At 44.8% G+C, this 16,924-nt stretch overlaps 1 protein-coding gene and 1 non-coding gene across 2 annotated transcripts in view; one reads left to right on the plus strand and one right to left on the minus strand.

Annotated features, from left to right (window-relative positions):
• The window catches only part of LOC126260737 (atrial natriuretic peptide receptor 1-like), a 506,740-nt gene that overhangs the window by 357,053 nt on the left and 132,763 nt on the right, over positions 1-16,924 (plus strand). The window lies entirely within an intron of this gene.
• Trnas-cga (transfer RNA serine (anticodon CGA)) lies at positions 7,036-7,110 on the minus strand. Its single transcript has one exon. It is a non-coding gene; the product is annotated as a tRNA-Ser (tRNA).

Consider the following 16,924-nt stretch of genomic DNA (forward strand, 5'->3'; position numbering starts at 1 on the left):
GAAACATTCTAAAACGAAAGCATGTGTGTTTTTTAACACAAACTTATATTTTTTTAAATGGACCTCCTATATTTTTTCTTCTGCAATCCATAGCATGACAAAGCACATACACAATGGCGTTGATTGCATCGCAATATTTCCATTACATCCCGAGATATTGAGACGCGAAGTTGACGCTTGTAACACCCGACATGCGCTGCTAGCGCACGTCCTGAGGCTCAGGCGTGAACCCCATGCTGCCCGTAATCGCGATGTGATTGACATGCGTAATTACACCTCCATACCTATCAAGAGGTCCGAAACAACGGTAAAATTTTTAGTCCACTTGCTCGTTTCACTAAAACCATCAACATGAATTTTACTATTACGTGTGAATGATTGACTGTCACTTGCGCTAGATCTACAGTAAAGTAAAGTTTTAACGTTGAACGGCATTACCTTTTTAGTAACGGATTAACGATAAGCGAAGTTAACTTTGTGACTAACGTTGCGGTACACAGATATATTACAAAACCGCATCGCCCTTAGCCTATGGGATAAATACCTGCTGGAATGTACGACGTTAATGCAGGATGGCAACAGACCGTATTATTCGTTTCGGACCTCTTGATAAGTATGGAAGTGTGATTACGCATGTCAATCACATCGCGATTACGGGCAGCATGGGGTTCACGCCTGAGCCTCAGGACGTGCGCTAGCAGCGCATGTCTGGTGTTTCAAGTGTCAACTTCGCGTCTCAATATCTCGGGATGTAATGGGAATATTGCGATGCAATCAACGCCATTGTGTATGTGCTTTGTCGTGCTATGGATTGCTGAAGAAAAAATATAGGAGGTCCATTTAAAAAAACATAAGTTTGTGTTAAAAGACACATATGCTTTATTTTTAGAATGTTTCCAAATATGTACATTCATGGGCACCAGCCCTAGATTGATACCGCTGAAAGTCGTTTTCCAATAGCTGTTATTGTTCCAGAGATATTTTGGGTGGACAAGACAGCTGGGACACCCTGTAGATATAAGGGCTCAAATGGCGCCACTGTATTTGAAATGTATACAAAATATACCAAAGGATAATAAAGCACGCTATAGTTGCTGTGCAAATTTCTCACTGTACTCTGGGACCGCAAACTATTAAACAGAAACAAATTTCTCTAGTGAAGTTCATGTATTTATAGATACCTGTTATTAGAAATCCTGTTAACCGAAAAGTTATTGCACGAGAAAAATATTCAAACTAGAATGCACTGATCCAAAGTGCATGCTGTCTACTAGCACAAAATTAAAACTTAGTAGCGTGGCGGAGTTTCTGGCGACGGGAAAATTTACACTAGGAAGCCGCCCTACATAAGGATATTCAGAAGGCAAAAATGGCTCTGAGCACTATGGGACTTAACTTCTAAGCTCATCAGTCCCATAGAACTTAGAACTACTTAAACCTAACTAACCTAAGGACATCACACACATCCATGCCCGAGGCAGGATTAGAACCTGCGACCGTAGCGGTCTCGCGGTTCCAGACTGTGGCGCCTTTAACCGCTTGGCCACTCCGGCCGCCGAAGGCAAAAATTGCGATTAATTTTCTAAACACTAGTCTACAGAGTAAAATACACACGTATAGTTCACTTCTTTGCAGAAGCACGTGAAAAAAAAACAAAGAGTAAATTAACTAAAATAATATCACTCCTACTGCACACACCCCAGACCATTACAGAGCCTCCACCAGGTTGAACACCCCCCTGCTGACATGCGGGTCAGTGGATTCATGAGGTTGTCTCCATACCCGTACACGTCCATCCGCTCGATACAATTTTAAACGAGACTCCTCCGACCAGGCAACATGTTTACAGTCAACATCAGTCCAATGTCTGTGTTGATGGGGCCAGACGAGGCTGAAAGCTTTGTGTCGGGTAGTCATGAAGGCTACACTGACTGGGCCTTCGTCTCCGAAAGCCCATATCGATGATGTTTCGTTGAATGATTCGCACACTGACAGTTGTTGATGGCCCAGCATTGAAATCTGCACAAATTTTCGGAAGGGTTGCACTTTTGTCACGTTCAACGATTCTCTTCAGTCGTCGTTGGTCCGGTTCTTGCAGGACCTTTCTCGGTCGCAGCGCTGTCGGAGATTTGATGTTTTACCGCATTCCTGATATTCACGGTACACTCGTGAATTGTTCTTATGGGAAAATCTTCACTTCATCGCTACCTCGGAGATGCTGTGTCCCATCGGTCTTGCACCTACTATGATACCACGTTCAAACTAACTTAAATCTTGATAACCTGCCATTGTAGCAGCAGTAACCGATCATACAACTGGCTCAGACACTTGTTGTCTTATATAGGCGTCGCAGACCGCAGCGCCGTATTCTGCCTGTTTACCTATCTCTGTAATTGAATATGCATGCCTGTAGTAGTTTCTTTGGCGCTTGAGTGTATATTGCATAGGCACGCAGTTTGATTAGAAACAGCTTGTGAGGAACGGTGCCGAAAGCTTCCTGAAAATCTAGAGAAGTGGACTCATCGTCAGGTTCCCATGTAGAAAGGACTCATTACTACTTGTAAAAAATAAAGAGCTAGTTGAATTACACAAAAACGATATTTCCTGAAGCCGTGCTCGCTGTGTGTCAATAGGTCACATTGTAGGTTCCAAAATCTTACTGAAAACTGATGTGAATCCGTAATTTATAGAATTAGAATTCTGTTTCCTTCTTGTGTACTGGTGAGACCTGTACAACTTTACAAACTCTAGGTATGAACCTTTCATCGAGTGAGCTGTTGTATATGTTAGATCAGCATACTCAAAAAGCAACCGGACTGGTGTACAGTCTGGACCGGAAGATTTGCTTTACCGAGTGCTTTAATTTGCATCACTACACCGAAGATCTCTCTTGTAAGTTGTTCATGAACGCTGCTATTCGAATTCTGGTTCGCTTTAGTGGCGTTGTAATCAGTAACATCACATTACGAGTAAAGCCTTTACGCAGTCTCCAGTATCAATTACGGTGCTATAAGAATGACACATGAATTCATTACTTCTGTAAGCCTCCCTTGAAAATAAACCAGAAGTGGCTCAAAACTAGTAATGGATATTAACAGTTATTTCAATAACTGGTTGTCGTTGTTTTACACCAATTTTTAATCGAAAGTATTTTATTTAGAATGTGATGTCTTCATGACGTGTCTGTCTGAAAATCAGCCCGACATTCACAACGAGGAGAAATCATGCTTCAAATTATCTGTGTTATATTGAAGTTATTTCGGTGCTGTGAGTGTACTGTAGGATTTATATGAAATAATATATGCTGCAGCAGTCAACTGTTATTAACACTTTATCAGCACGATATGTTCCGGCACCATGCTGCCATCATCTAGTGCATTTATAGTTACCTTTAGATTGTAATTAATCTGAAGTGGGGTTAGTTTTCTTTGCTGTGTGTGCCAGTCAGATTAAGTGTTGGAAAATGTGCCTATTCAGGAATGTAAGGAATGCAAGCAGTAAGTAACTTTCTTATTTTCGGTATGGTAGCTGGTTTACATTTTTGTTGGTAATTTCGTTGCATGGCACACAGAGCACAGTAACAAGCACAACACAACAAAATTATCAATTACGAACAATAATGTAAATCAGCTTCCACGAAGGAACTCACTGCTTGCATTTCTTATCTTCATGAGCAAGTGTCTTTTTCGGCACAAACTCACTGGCACACACAACAAAGGAAACAAACCTTACTCCATATTAATTACTGCATGAAAGTAGCTGTAAAAGCATCTGATGATGGAAGCATGCCACCGAAACACTTCATGATAATAAAATATTAGTAAGAAGTGACTGTTGCAGTACATATTATTTAATTAAAAGGAGTCGTACAGTTCACGACACGTCCAAACTTGTCCCCAACCTCTGGGGTGAAAATTACATCGATGAAACACGATCCCAAACTGGGTAGCGGTATTCCAAGATAAACTACGAACAATGGATGTTCTGCTTATTGCTAACTATACAACTTATACTTTATACTAACAACTTAAGTTGATATTAATTGTTCAAGGTAACGACCATTGCTTGATAGCTGCTTCATAAATTAATCAGGAGATGAAACTGGAATCTGGGTTGGAACTTATTTGTACCCATTGCTTTTATGCTTATTTAATGATAAGGATATAAGTCCTGATACACCAGTATTCTCCACTTTCTTCTAAGTATGCGTATCGCAAGCACAGTATGTGATTGAAAGTATCCGGAAACCTATTAGTGGACATTATTGTGAGGTGTGTCTCCCCTTTTCCTTTATGACGGCGTGAACTCTCTGGCGACACTTTCAATGAAGTGTCAGGATATCTGTGGAGAAATGGCAGCCGAAACCAGAGAAGGCTATGATGCTGGACATTGGGTTATGGAGCGAAGTCGTCGTCTTATTCATTCCAATGGTGTTACACTGCGTTGAAATCGCGGCTCTGGAAAGGCCAGCCTGTTTGAGGAATATTATTGTCCACAGATCATTGCTTCACACATGTTGCCTTGTGATAGAGTGCATTGTCAGGCTGATACAAACAATCATCACCTCCAAACTGTTTTTCTATTGTACGCAGTGCACAGTGCTGCAAAATGTGTTCATAGCTTCCGTACTTTGCGATTTCTTAACTGTAATGATGATCTGCAACCTAACCACGAAAAACTTCCCCATACCTTAACAAGGGCGGTGTACTTGTGGGCAATATTATGGAAATGGAAGAGGATATAGATGAAGATGAAATGGGAGATATGATACTGCGTGAAGAGTTTGACAGAACACTGAAAGACCAAGTCGAAACAAAGTCCTGGGAGTAGACAACATTCCATTGGAACTACTGACAGCCTTGGGAGAGCCAGTCCTGACAAAACTCTACCATCTGGTGAGTAAGATGTATAAGACAGGCGAAATTCCCTCAGACTTCAACAAGAATATAATAATTCCAATTCCAAGGAAAGCAGTTGTTGACAGATGTGAAAATTACCGAACTATCAGTTTACTACGTCACAGCTGCAAAATACTAACACGAATTCTTTACAGACGAATGGAAAATTGGTAGAAGCCGACCTCGGGGAAGATCAGTTTGGATTCCGTAGAAATATTGTAACACGTGAGGCAAAACTGACCCTACGACTTATCTTAGAAACTAGATTAAGAAAAGGCAAACCTACGTTTCTAGCATTTGTAGACATGGAGAAAGCTTTTGACAATGTTGTTTAGAATACTCTCTTTCAAATTCTGAAGGTGGCAGGGGTAAAATACAGGGAGCGAAAGGCTATTTACAATTTGTACAGAAACCAGATGGCAGTTATAAGAGTCGAGGGACATGAAAGGGAAGCAGTGGTTGGGAAGGGAGTTAGACAGGGTTGTAGCCTATCCCCGATGTTCTTCAATCTGTATATTGAGCAAGCAGTAAAGGAACAAATGAAAATTTCGGAGTAGGTATTAAAATCCATGGAGAAGAAATAAAAATTTTGAGGTTCGCCGATGACATTGTAATTCTTTAAGAGACAGCAAAGGACTTGGAAGAGCAGTTGATCGCAATGGACAGTGTCTTGACAGGAGGATATAAGATGAACATCAACAAAAGCAAAACGAGGATAATCGAATGTAGTAGAATTAAATCGGGTGATCCTGACGGAATTAGATTAGGAAATGAGACACTTAAAGTAGTAAAGGAGTTTTTCTATTTGGGGAGCAAAATAACTTATGATTGTCGAAGTAGAGAGGATATAAAATTTAGACTGGTAATGGCAAGGAATGCGTTTCTGAAAAAGAGAAATTAGTTAACATCGGGTATTGATTTAAGCATCAGGAAGTCGTGTCTGAAAGTATTTGTATGGAGTGTGGCCATGTATGGAAGTGAAACATGGACGATAACTAGTTTGGACCAGAAGGGAATAGAAGCGTTCGAAATGTGGTGCTACAGAAGAATGCTGAAGATTAGATGGGTAGATCACGTAACTAATGAGGAGTAGTTGAATAGAATTGGGGAGAAGAGGATTTTGTGGCACAACTTGACAAGAAGAAGGGATCGGTTGGTAGGACATGTTCAGAGGCATCAAGGGATCACCAATTTAGTATTGGAGGGAAGCGTGGAGGGTAAAAATCGTAGAGGGAGACGAAGAGATGAATACACCAAGCAGATTCAGAAGGATGTAGGCTACAGTACATACTGGGAGATGAAGCAGCTTGCACAGGATAGAGTAGCATGGAGAGCTGCATCAAACCAGTGTCAGCACTGAAGACAACAACAACAACAACCTTAAAAGCACCTCCTTCGTACTTCACTGTTGACACTACACATGCTGGCCGGTACCGTTTTCCAGCCATTCGGCAGAGTCAAGCCTTTCCACCACATTGCCGTAGGGTACAGTTTGATTCATCACTCCAAATAACTCATTTTCTGTCATCCCCTGCCACTCAACACATCGTCTCAAGCGTCGCTCATCATCGACGACAGAAATGTGTAGCTTATGATGATCAGCTCGTTCATAGTACACGATTCATTTTAACTCTCTGCGCACAGTGATTGTGATAGGTTGATTCCTGACATAACTCTGAAACTCACAAGTGATTCGTTCCACTGACTTATACAACCACCCTCCGCAGCATTCGAGGGTCACTGCCCGGTAGTAGATTATGCCTACCTGATCATGGTTTAACTGTTATTATTCCTTCGTGTTTCCACGTCACAGTCACATCACCAACGGTGGACTTGGACAGAATTAGGAAGTTTGAAGTGTCACTGATGGCTTTGTTACTGCGTGACATCCAGTGACCAATCCACGTTCAAAGTTACTGAGTTCTCCTGACCGAGCTATGCTGGTGTTACTGCCTCTCTACTCGATACACGACATGTTCCCCGACCTTCTATAACGCTGCGTACGCCTCTCCTGACATCTGGTGGTCATTCCGCGCTACGTAGTGTGTCCGAATACTTTTGATCAGACAGTGTATACTGACATCTACTTACTAACGAATATTCTGGTTCCTGAAACTTCCTGGCAGATTAAAACTGTGTGCCCGACCGAGACTCGAACTCGGGACCTTTGCCTTTCGCGGGCAAGTGCTCTACCAACTGAGCTATCGAAGCACGACTCACGCCCTGTCCTCACAGCTTTACTTCTGCCAGTATCTCGTCTCCTACCTTCCAGTTTTAATCTGCCAGGAAGTTTCATATCAGCGCAGACTCCGCTGCAGAGTGAAAATCTCATTCTGGAAACATTCTGGTTCCTGATCAAACACTAACTCTTCCTCCAGTGCGAACAGCTCTTCGTAAAAAAACTTGACCAGTTCTCTGTAGATTAAACGAGCCAGTTTCACTCAAATTTCTATCAATATGCTCAATTAGGTCTAGGCCTTTAGCGAAACCTTACACAGTAAGTCTATTCGGCTTTACGAAAACTGTATGCTGCTGCTCAATACATTTTATTCCACCTAGTGAAGCAAACCAAGCGCTGTATCGTGTGTGAGATACAGAGGCGAGCGAGTGCGCCGGGACTTACCCCAGTTCACTGCTAGTAGCGCCACGTCACCTTAACGCGTCTGCTTGTAGCTTACAAGTATCGCACCACAATTTAGTATGAAATTAAAAATCAAAATTTATGTTTAAAACTTTGTTAAATCATAGTTTAGTGGAATAATGTTCCAAATACCAAGTCTTGATGTTCTAAATTTAATACACTCCTGGAAATGGAAAAAAGAACACATTGACACCGGTGTGTCAGACCCACCATACTTGCTCCGGACACTGCGAGAGGGCTGTACAAGCAATGATCACACGCACGGCACAGCGGACACACCAGGACCCGCGGTGTTGGCCGTCGAATGGCGCTAGCTGCGCAGCATTTGTGCACCGCCGCCGTCAGTGTCAGCCAGTTTGCCGTGGCATACGGAGCTCCATCGCAGTCTTTAACACTGGTAGCATGCCGCGACAGCGTGGACGTGAACCGTATGTGCAGTTGACGGACTTTGAGCGAGGGCGTATAGTGGGCATGCGGGAGGCCGGGTGGACGTACCGCCGAATTGCTCAACACGTGGGGCGTGAGGTCTCCACAGTACATCGATGTTGTCGCCAGTGGTCGGCGGAAGGTGCACGTGCCCGTCGACCTGGGACCGGACCGCAGCGACGCACGGATGCACGCCAAGACCGTAGGATCCTACGCAGTGCCGTAGGGGACCGCACCGCCACTTCCCAGCAAATTAGGGACACTGTTGCTCCTGGGGTATCGGCGAGGACCATTCGCAACCGTCTCCATGAACCTGGGCTACGGTCCCGCACACCGTTAGGCCGTCTTCCGCTCACGCCCCAACATCGTGCAGCCCGCCTCCAGTGGTGTCGCGACAGGCGTGAATGGAGGGACGAATGGAGACGTGTCGTCTTCAGCGATGAGAGTCGCTTCTGCCTTGGTGCCAATGATGGTCGTATGCGTGTTTGGCGCCGTGCAGGTGAGCGCCACAATCAGGACTGCATACGACCGAGGCACACAGGGCCAACACCCGGCATCAGTGTGTGGGGAGCGATCTCCTACACTGGCCGTACACCACTGGTGATCGTCGAGGGGACACTGAATAGTGCACGGTACATCCAAACCGTCATCGAACCCATCGTTCTACCATTCCTAGACCGGCAAGGGAACTTGCTGTTCCAACAGGACAATGCACGTCCGCATGTATCCCCTGCCACACAACGTGCTCTAGAAGGTGTAAGTCAACTACCCTGGCCAGCAAGATCTCCGGATCTGTCCCCCATTGAGCATGTTTGGGACTGGATGAAGCGTCGTCTCACGCGGTCTGCACGTCCAGCACGAACGCTGGTCCAACTGAGGCGCCAGGTGGAAATGGCATGGCAAGCCGTTCCACAAGACTACATACAGCATCTCTACGATCGTCTCCATGGGAGAACAGCAGCCTGCATTGCTGCGAAAGGTGGATATACACTGTACTAGTGCCGACATTGTGCATGCTCTGTTGCCTGTGTCTATGTGCCTGTGGTTCTGTCAGTGTGATCATGTGATGTATCTGACCCCAGGAATGTGTCAATAAAGTTTCCCCTTCCTGGGACAATGAATTCACGGTGTTCTTATTTCAATTTCCAGGAGTGTAGTTTATGGAAAAGTGCCGTTTTAAGAGAAAAATCAGAGGCGCTAAATAATGACGCTAGGAAGCCAGAATTTGGTCAGAAGTAGCAGTCAGAAGTTACAAATAAGTAATGCTGGTTTCCAAAACCATGAAACAAAAATTAACGCCAGAATCCACGTTTTTCGGAAAAATCAGAGGCGGTAGATAATGGACTTACAAGCTTGAAAATTTGTTTTATGCTTCAGTACACCCCAAAAATAATAGCAGAGAGTCCACGTTAATCTACCTCTTATAGTTTTTGAGTAATTAAATAAAAACTAATTTTGTAACTAAAATGTACCTAAGTGTTGTAGATTAAGTACTTGAAATTTTAATAATAGAGCATTTTGGTTAAACGAGATGATCAAATACATCAAATAATAGAGCTATACCAAGTTTAAGACTTGTAACATAAATAGCAACTAAGTAAGTCTTTGCAAAGGTGTGGTTCAGAGGTAACAATTACCGTTAGTTCCACTAAATAAATTCTAATAAGCGAAGTTTTCATTCTAGCGATCTAAAACTTTCTATGTGCTTTCAAACTGCTTATCTGCATACCAGCAAAAATTAAGAAGTTTCTGAAGTAATGGGTAACTACACTCCTGGAAATTGAAATAAGAACACCGTGAATTCATTGTCCCAGGAAGGGGAAATTTTATTGACACATTCCTGTGGTCAGATACATCACATGATCACACTGACAGAACCACAGGCACATAGACACAGGCAACAGAGCATGCACAATGTCGGCACTAGTACAGTGTATATCCACCTTTCGCAGCAATGCAGGCTGCTATTCTCCCATGGAGACGATCGTAGAGATGCTGGATGTAGTCCTGTGGAACGGCTTGCCATGCCATTTCCACCTGGCGCCTCAGTTGGACCAGCGTTCGTGCTGGACGTGCAGACCGCGTGAGACGACGCTTCATCCAGTCCCAAACATGCTCAATGGGGGACAGATCCGGAGATCTTGCTGGCCAGGGTAGTTGACTTACACCTTCTAGAGCACGTTGGGTGGCACGGGATACATGCGGACGTGCATTGTCCTGTTGGAACAGCAAGTTCCCTTGCCGGTCTAGGAATGGTAGAACGATGGGTTCGATGACGGTTTGGATGTACCGTGCACTATTCAGTGTCCCCTCGACGATCACCAGTGGTGTACGGCCAGTGTAGGAGATCGCTCCCCACACCATGATGTCGGGTGTTGGCCCTGTGTGCCTCGGTCGTATGCAGTCCTGATTGTGGCGCTCACCTGCACGGCGCCAAACACGCATACGACCAGCATTGGCACCAAGGCAGAAGCGACTCTCATCGCTGAAGACGACACGTCTCCATTCGTCCCTCCATTCACGCCTGTCGCGACACCACTGGAGGCGGGCTGCACGATGTTGGGGCGTGAGCGGAAGACGGCCTAACGGTGTGCGGGACCGTAGCCCAGCTTCATGGAGACGGTTGCGAATGGTCCTCGCCGATACCCCAGGAGCCACAGTGTCCCTAATTTGCTGGGAAGTGGCGGTGCGGTCCCCTACGGCACTGCGTAGGATCCTACGGTCTTGGCGTGCATCCGTGCGTCGCTGCGGTCCGGTCCCAGGTCGACGGGCACGTGCACCTTCCGCCGACCACTGGCGACAACATCGATGTACTGTGGAGACCTCACGCCCCACGTGTTGAGCAATTCGGCGGTACGTCCACCCGGCCTCCCGCATGCCCACTATACGCCCTCGCTCAAAGTCCGTCAACTGCACATACGGTTCACGTCCACGCTGTCGCGGCATGCTACCAGTGTTAAAGACTGCGGTGGAGCTCCGTATGCCACGGCAAACTGGCTGACACTGACGGCGGGGGTGCACAGATGCTGCGCAGCTAGCGCCATTCGACGGCCAACACCGCGGTTCCTGGTGTGTCCGCTGTGCCGTGCGTGTGATCATAGCTTGTACAGCCCTCTCGCAGTGTCCGGAGCAAGTATGGTGGGTCTGACACACCGGTGTCAATGTGTTCTTTTTTCCATTTCCAGGAGTGTATATTATTAAAGATTATGTGCCCGAGATAGCAGTCGTTTGTAGACTGCCGCCGTATGCAAATAGACAGAGACAACAGAAGTTTTCTCGGCAGTCCGCACCGGCACCTTATAAATACAGCCCCTGAAGCAATAGGAAGGTTGACTTCGCTCCCAGACACTGTGAGGTCCACGCCAGTTACACGTCTGGTCGCGCTCTGCCTCGGATGACGTCAGAGCCGAGCTGTGACAAGCGCGTATTTGGTAGTGAAAACGGACAGTGAACTCGCGAGGGCTGTACACAGTCCTGGATCGTTTAGGATTCGTTAAAATAACTGTTAGTGTGCCGTCCGTGTGAAACTAAATTCCGCGTGGCAAGTGGTGAATTCATTTCCACTTTTATGGCGAGCATTAATTTTTGAATATTTATTGCGAACTTTCAATTGAATGATGTTAGTCAGGGCGAAAAACAATATGGTAGGAAGTTACCGTAGAGGTCGCCTCTGAACTGCTAAAGGTGCTGTTAGATTAGAAAGACTTGTTTTCAATTGAACATAACGCAATTTGAAGTGTTGTTTGTGAGAAACTTTAATGAAATTAATTCTTGATTGGAACTTTAAACTTTTACTGAAGTCACAGTCCTGATTCCGCAAAGAAATGGGAAATAGACACTTTTCCTTCAGTGGGCTGGACCGGAATGTGGCCGTGCACACTGGAAACTAAGGTCTGTATGTTTCCCTTCGCTTTCTGACTGACCACCAAATTAGTTGCCAGGCTCACGTGATTAAAGACGGCATCAAAACTTTAAACCAGTGAAGTAACTTACTCGCCGCCCCACACTAGGCTCCTAGCAGTTACGGGTTATGCTGCACATTCCACAACCAGTCCGAACAATGGAAAACTCCGCGGTGGCCATTCCATAGGCAACTGTGTGTTGTTTTTCAAGCTACTGCTACCAATGTGGATTAAGCAGATATATTATTGTCACGGAACATAACCAGTTTACGCAAAAAGTATTGCTCCTTCGCGATCTTCAGCCGACCATTGGTTCCATACCTCAAAATATTGTGTTCGAGCGTCACTCAATGTCTCTACAATTTGTTTTCTAAATGGCACCCTGTTCAAATGATCCGGTGGGTAGCGTCGGAAGCTTTCTGCTGTTGGATGCAGGGAGTTAACACGGCTGGAAAGTTGCAGCAAGACAGAGGAACACCTGAGGACGTTAATTGCTTGCAGCACCTGCTGGCAGTTGACCCTCACCATGAACAACTGCAACGTAAAGTAGACTGGAAAGTAGTTCATCATATAACTGGCGACAAGGCAACGGAGACAGAAGCACACAAATAATATCTAGTTAAAGTGCGTCTAGAGCTATAAAATGGAACTATCAATCAACACTACTTGCTGAAAAGACCGATTCCATAGTGAGATTCACTGTAACAATGTTATGATGCTATGGCTTTAGGTATCAACTCAAAAAACTGAACCTGCGACTTTCAGTCCCGGTACTAATCCTTCTCCACACATTCATTCTTCAATGCAACGCATTTGCCCAGTGATAAGTAACTCGGGCCGATCTCGGTTGCAGAAGTCTTTTTATTTCTGTTGAAGAAACGTTCCATCTCGACCATCGCTTCGTCATGATTCTAGAAACCTGCCACGCCGATTGTTTCTGTCAAGGATGGAAGACTGGAAGCTGTTTAAGATTTTTCTCTATCGAAACATGGAACTCTCGAGTCACGGCCCAAAGATACAATTGCACCAACGGCTGTTCGACAAACTGCGGGCTCCCCTCGTTATAGCACGATGTAACCTTGTCATTGCGGACATTTTTTTAAAATCGTGACCGTGTATTAAATCATTCATCAGTCACCTAATCACACATCGCCTTATGTCTGTGTTTATTTTGACAGTTACTGCCACGATGTTATCGCTCTGTAGCGTATTCTCTCACAGCGTGATAAATGCTCTGGAAAGGTATCACTGGTCCGCACAGTGACTGTGGATCTAACACCTGCTGACGTCAGACCTGATGCTCATTCAGAAGGCACATATTTATGTGTTTTTGAGCCGTTTACTGTGGTTGCAAAGTGGGTGCCAATAACGTGTGCGTGACCTATCATGGCGTTCGGCAACTAGTGTATGAAAGATGCCACTGAAGTCGACGGCAGTGCCGGTTGGCAAACCTTACATCAGGAATCACGTGCCTGTGAATGGCGGCAAGAAAGCTGTGGGCGGCAGCGACGGGCAGGGGTGATACTACTAGTCCTGAGGCTGCTTAACGGAGACCAAACAAAGAAAGCAAGTCCAGTGAAAGGAAGGAAAATCAGAGTCTAAGGACCCGTCGACATCGAAGTCAATAGGGAGGGGGGGCGGGGGACGTCAGTCAAAGTAAACTAACGTATATTTGCTTTCTGTTCAATGGTTCAAATGGCTCTAAGCACTACTTAAACCTAACTAACCTAAGGACATCACACACATCGATGTCCGAGGCAGGATTCGAACCTGCGACCGTAGCAGCAGCGCGGTTTGGGACTGAAGGGCCTAGAACCGCTCGTCCACAGTGGCTCTTTTTTATGAATGAGGTTGACACTGTGCCTGTTAGCCGAATAAAACAGTCTTGGGCATCAAGCCGACACCATCAGTGGAAGTTTCACTCTGCAACTGGTGAGGCATTATTTAGTAGAACCTCGATTTTTAGTGTCTCCCATTCTATGTTTCATTCGTCTTAATGAATAATAGATTAAGTGGAAATGCTTGTCACAACATTACCGTAATCCAAGTGTATCTGTACTATAATGTAAAGACAAGACGTTTCTCCATCGAGTAAAAGGAAAGTACAAAGAGTGAGGCTAAGTTTGATAACCCGAAGAAGCAGCTAAAAACTGTATGCATTTGAACCTGCTTAATCCAGGCTAGCCTTTGCTCCCATCTCACGTCCATCCTACCCTTCCTCCCGAAACTTCCCTCCACTACCAAGCTGATGATGCATCAGGACGTGTCCCATCAATACATTCCTTTTTTCAGCCAAGTTGTGTCATAAGTATCTTTCTTCACCCAATTCGATTCCGAACTATTTCTTTAGTTATTCGACGCACAGCATTTTTCTGTAGCACAATACTTCAAAAGTTTAGATTTTCTGCTTTCCTGAACAACGTAACGTCCACGTCTCCGTACAGGCCTGAACTCCAAATAAAAAAACATCCAAAAAAGACTTTATCACTCTTAAAGCTGTATTCGTGTTAACACATGTCTCTATCAAAAACGCTTCTCTTGTTCTTGGTATTCAGCCTTTTGTATCTTTTCTACTTCGCTCAACGTCAGTTATTTTGTTGCCAGAATACCGAATATAGCCCGCATCTCGTGGTCGTGCGGTAGCGTTCTCGCTTCCCACGCCCGGGTTCCCGGGTTCGATTCCCGGCGGGGTCAGGGATTTTCTCTGCCTCGTGATGGCTGGGTGTTGTGTGCTGTCCTTAGGTTAATTAGGTTTAAGTAGTTCTAAGTTCTAGGGGACTGATGACCATAGATGTTAAGTCCCATAGTGCTCAGAGCCATTTGAACCAATACCGAATATCGTGCACTGCTTTTGGTGTCTCGTTTCTTAATCTAATTCATAATCATCATCATCATCACCATCATCATCATCATCATGATTACTTTTATCATTCGACAACATTCCACTGTCCTTGTTTTTCTTTTGTCGATGTTGGTTATATAACCTTTTTCCACGACATTCTGCATTCGATTCTTCTTCTTAGTCCTTTGCCGATTCTGGCAGAATTACAATGTCAACCGCAGACATCAAGGTTTTTATTCATTCTCCCTTAACTTAAATCCCTTTCCAAATCTATTCCTTTCATTCCTGCGATTTCACTCACCTTAGTTTCTTCGCTCGCTGGAAGATAGACGATGGAGACATAAAAATTATTACAAAATTTTTTTCAAAAATAATTTCTCTAAATTTACCTCACAGGTTTCCGTGAAAACAGTGTCACCTTTCTCCCAAAGATTCCTTCTAAATTCCATAAGCAGACCGGCTACACTTTCATATTGAAAACAGTAGCCTGAGTTTTACCCTAGATTTTTCACAATTTAATGATATCTGCAATTCTGTACACCAAATGTGCGTATGAACTACGAGTAAGTCACTCTATATTATAATGCACTCATCCAGGGCCAGTAACTGCTGGTAGAAACAATCTGTGACTGCTTTTTAGCAACGTGACTCTGAATTCGTAAGTGCGTTCTGTGACGCCATCTCCGGCATGCGATTTCATTTACAAACCATCACAGTTTCAAGAATTCGCTTTAGAAAGTCAAAGTATTCCTTTAGCCTTCCTTTCTACTGACTCGACGTGTTCATCTTACTTCACATAACTTAACTGTATTACACATGGATATTTAAACGATAGAACAGGCTCTAGAAACTTACTAGTGGTGTATCCTGTTCTTTTGTCTTTTCTCCGTGTATCATCCTACGTTTATCAACATTCAGTGATATCTGCCATTCAGTACACAAAATGTGCCTACGAACTAAGTCGCTCTTCATATCGTTGGACTCCTCCAGGGCCAATAATCGCTGGATGAACAGTCTGAGACCGCTTCTGGAATTACCTGATAAATCGTTTACCTGTAGTGTCTACTCTTCCTTTGAGTACAGTTGATATTAATAAACCTTACATAGTTTGAAGCCACTGTCACATAACATTCTTTAAATGAGAGTCCTGGAACTTTCGTTTAAAGAGTAGTATATCAATACTGTTCACCGGTTCCCGTGAGATCACCGAAGTTAAGCGCTGTCGGGCGTGGTCGGCACATGGATGGGTGACCACCCAGGCCGCCTTGCGCTGTTGCCATTTTTCGGGGTTCACTCAGCCTCGTGATGCCAATTGAGGAGCTACTCGACCGAACAGTAGCGTCTTCGGTCAAGAATACCATCATAACGACCGGGAGAGCGGGGTGCTGACCCCACGCCCCTCCTATCCGCATCCTAAGGATGACACGGCGGTCGGATTCTCCCGGTAGGCCACTCGTGGCCTGAAGACGGAGTGCTTTTATATCAGTAATGTCTGTTGAACACTTACTGGGTTGGATCAGTTAAAGCTTCCAAGAGAAAATCATATACTTATGTCGATAGTCCGCAGTATCGTATCTGAATTTTCAGTCGATTCTTGTTGTTCCAACGCAGGCCTCACCATTTCCCGAACTACCGGGTGTCATACGAGTCGGGTGTTCTCCCTCCATGTAAGCTACGTTTAAAAATATTAATGAAAATAGTTAACCCAGTCCTAGACCGCCAGTGGAATAGGGATTTTTGTTTCGGTGACGTTGGCGGCGCTGAGTCCAGGTGGGCGTTGACAGGGGCAGTGACCCCGCCAGAATCCTCCTCCGAGCTCTGGGACTCCGCTCCGCTAACTTCTGCTAATGGCCTCGCATTCAAACTTGGCGCGAGTCCACCCCGCTTCGCTATCGGCGTCTTGTCCCCAACTGCTCGTTACAACTTAGATTTATCCCTGTTGCAACGGCACTGGCTCTGGGACTGTCTTAGGAAATTTGCTAAACTTGACACATCTCCGATCCGGTATTTTCTTTAATTTGTAGCATCAGACACATCTCCGATACGGTATTTTCTTTAATTTATAGTATCAGTTCGACAGTACGTGTTGGTATTACATCATTTTGTGCGGTAAACACTCCATGCAGAAGAAAGTTTTGTTTAATGAACCATCTAGATTAGAAATACTCACTTTCAATCAAAAATAAATGTTCCTCTGATTCGTTTGAGACAACAT

The sequence above is a fragment of the Schistocerca nitens genome, chromosome 5 (genome assembly GCF_023898315.1).
Source record: "Schistocerca nitens isolate TAMUIC-IGC-003100 chromosome 5, iqSchNite1.1, whole genome shotgun sequence".
NCBI lineage: Eukaryota > Metazoa > Arthropoda > Insecta > Orthoptera > Acrididae > Schistocerca > Schistocerca nitens.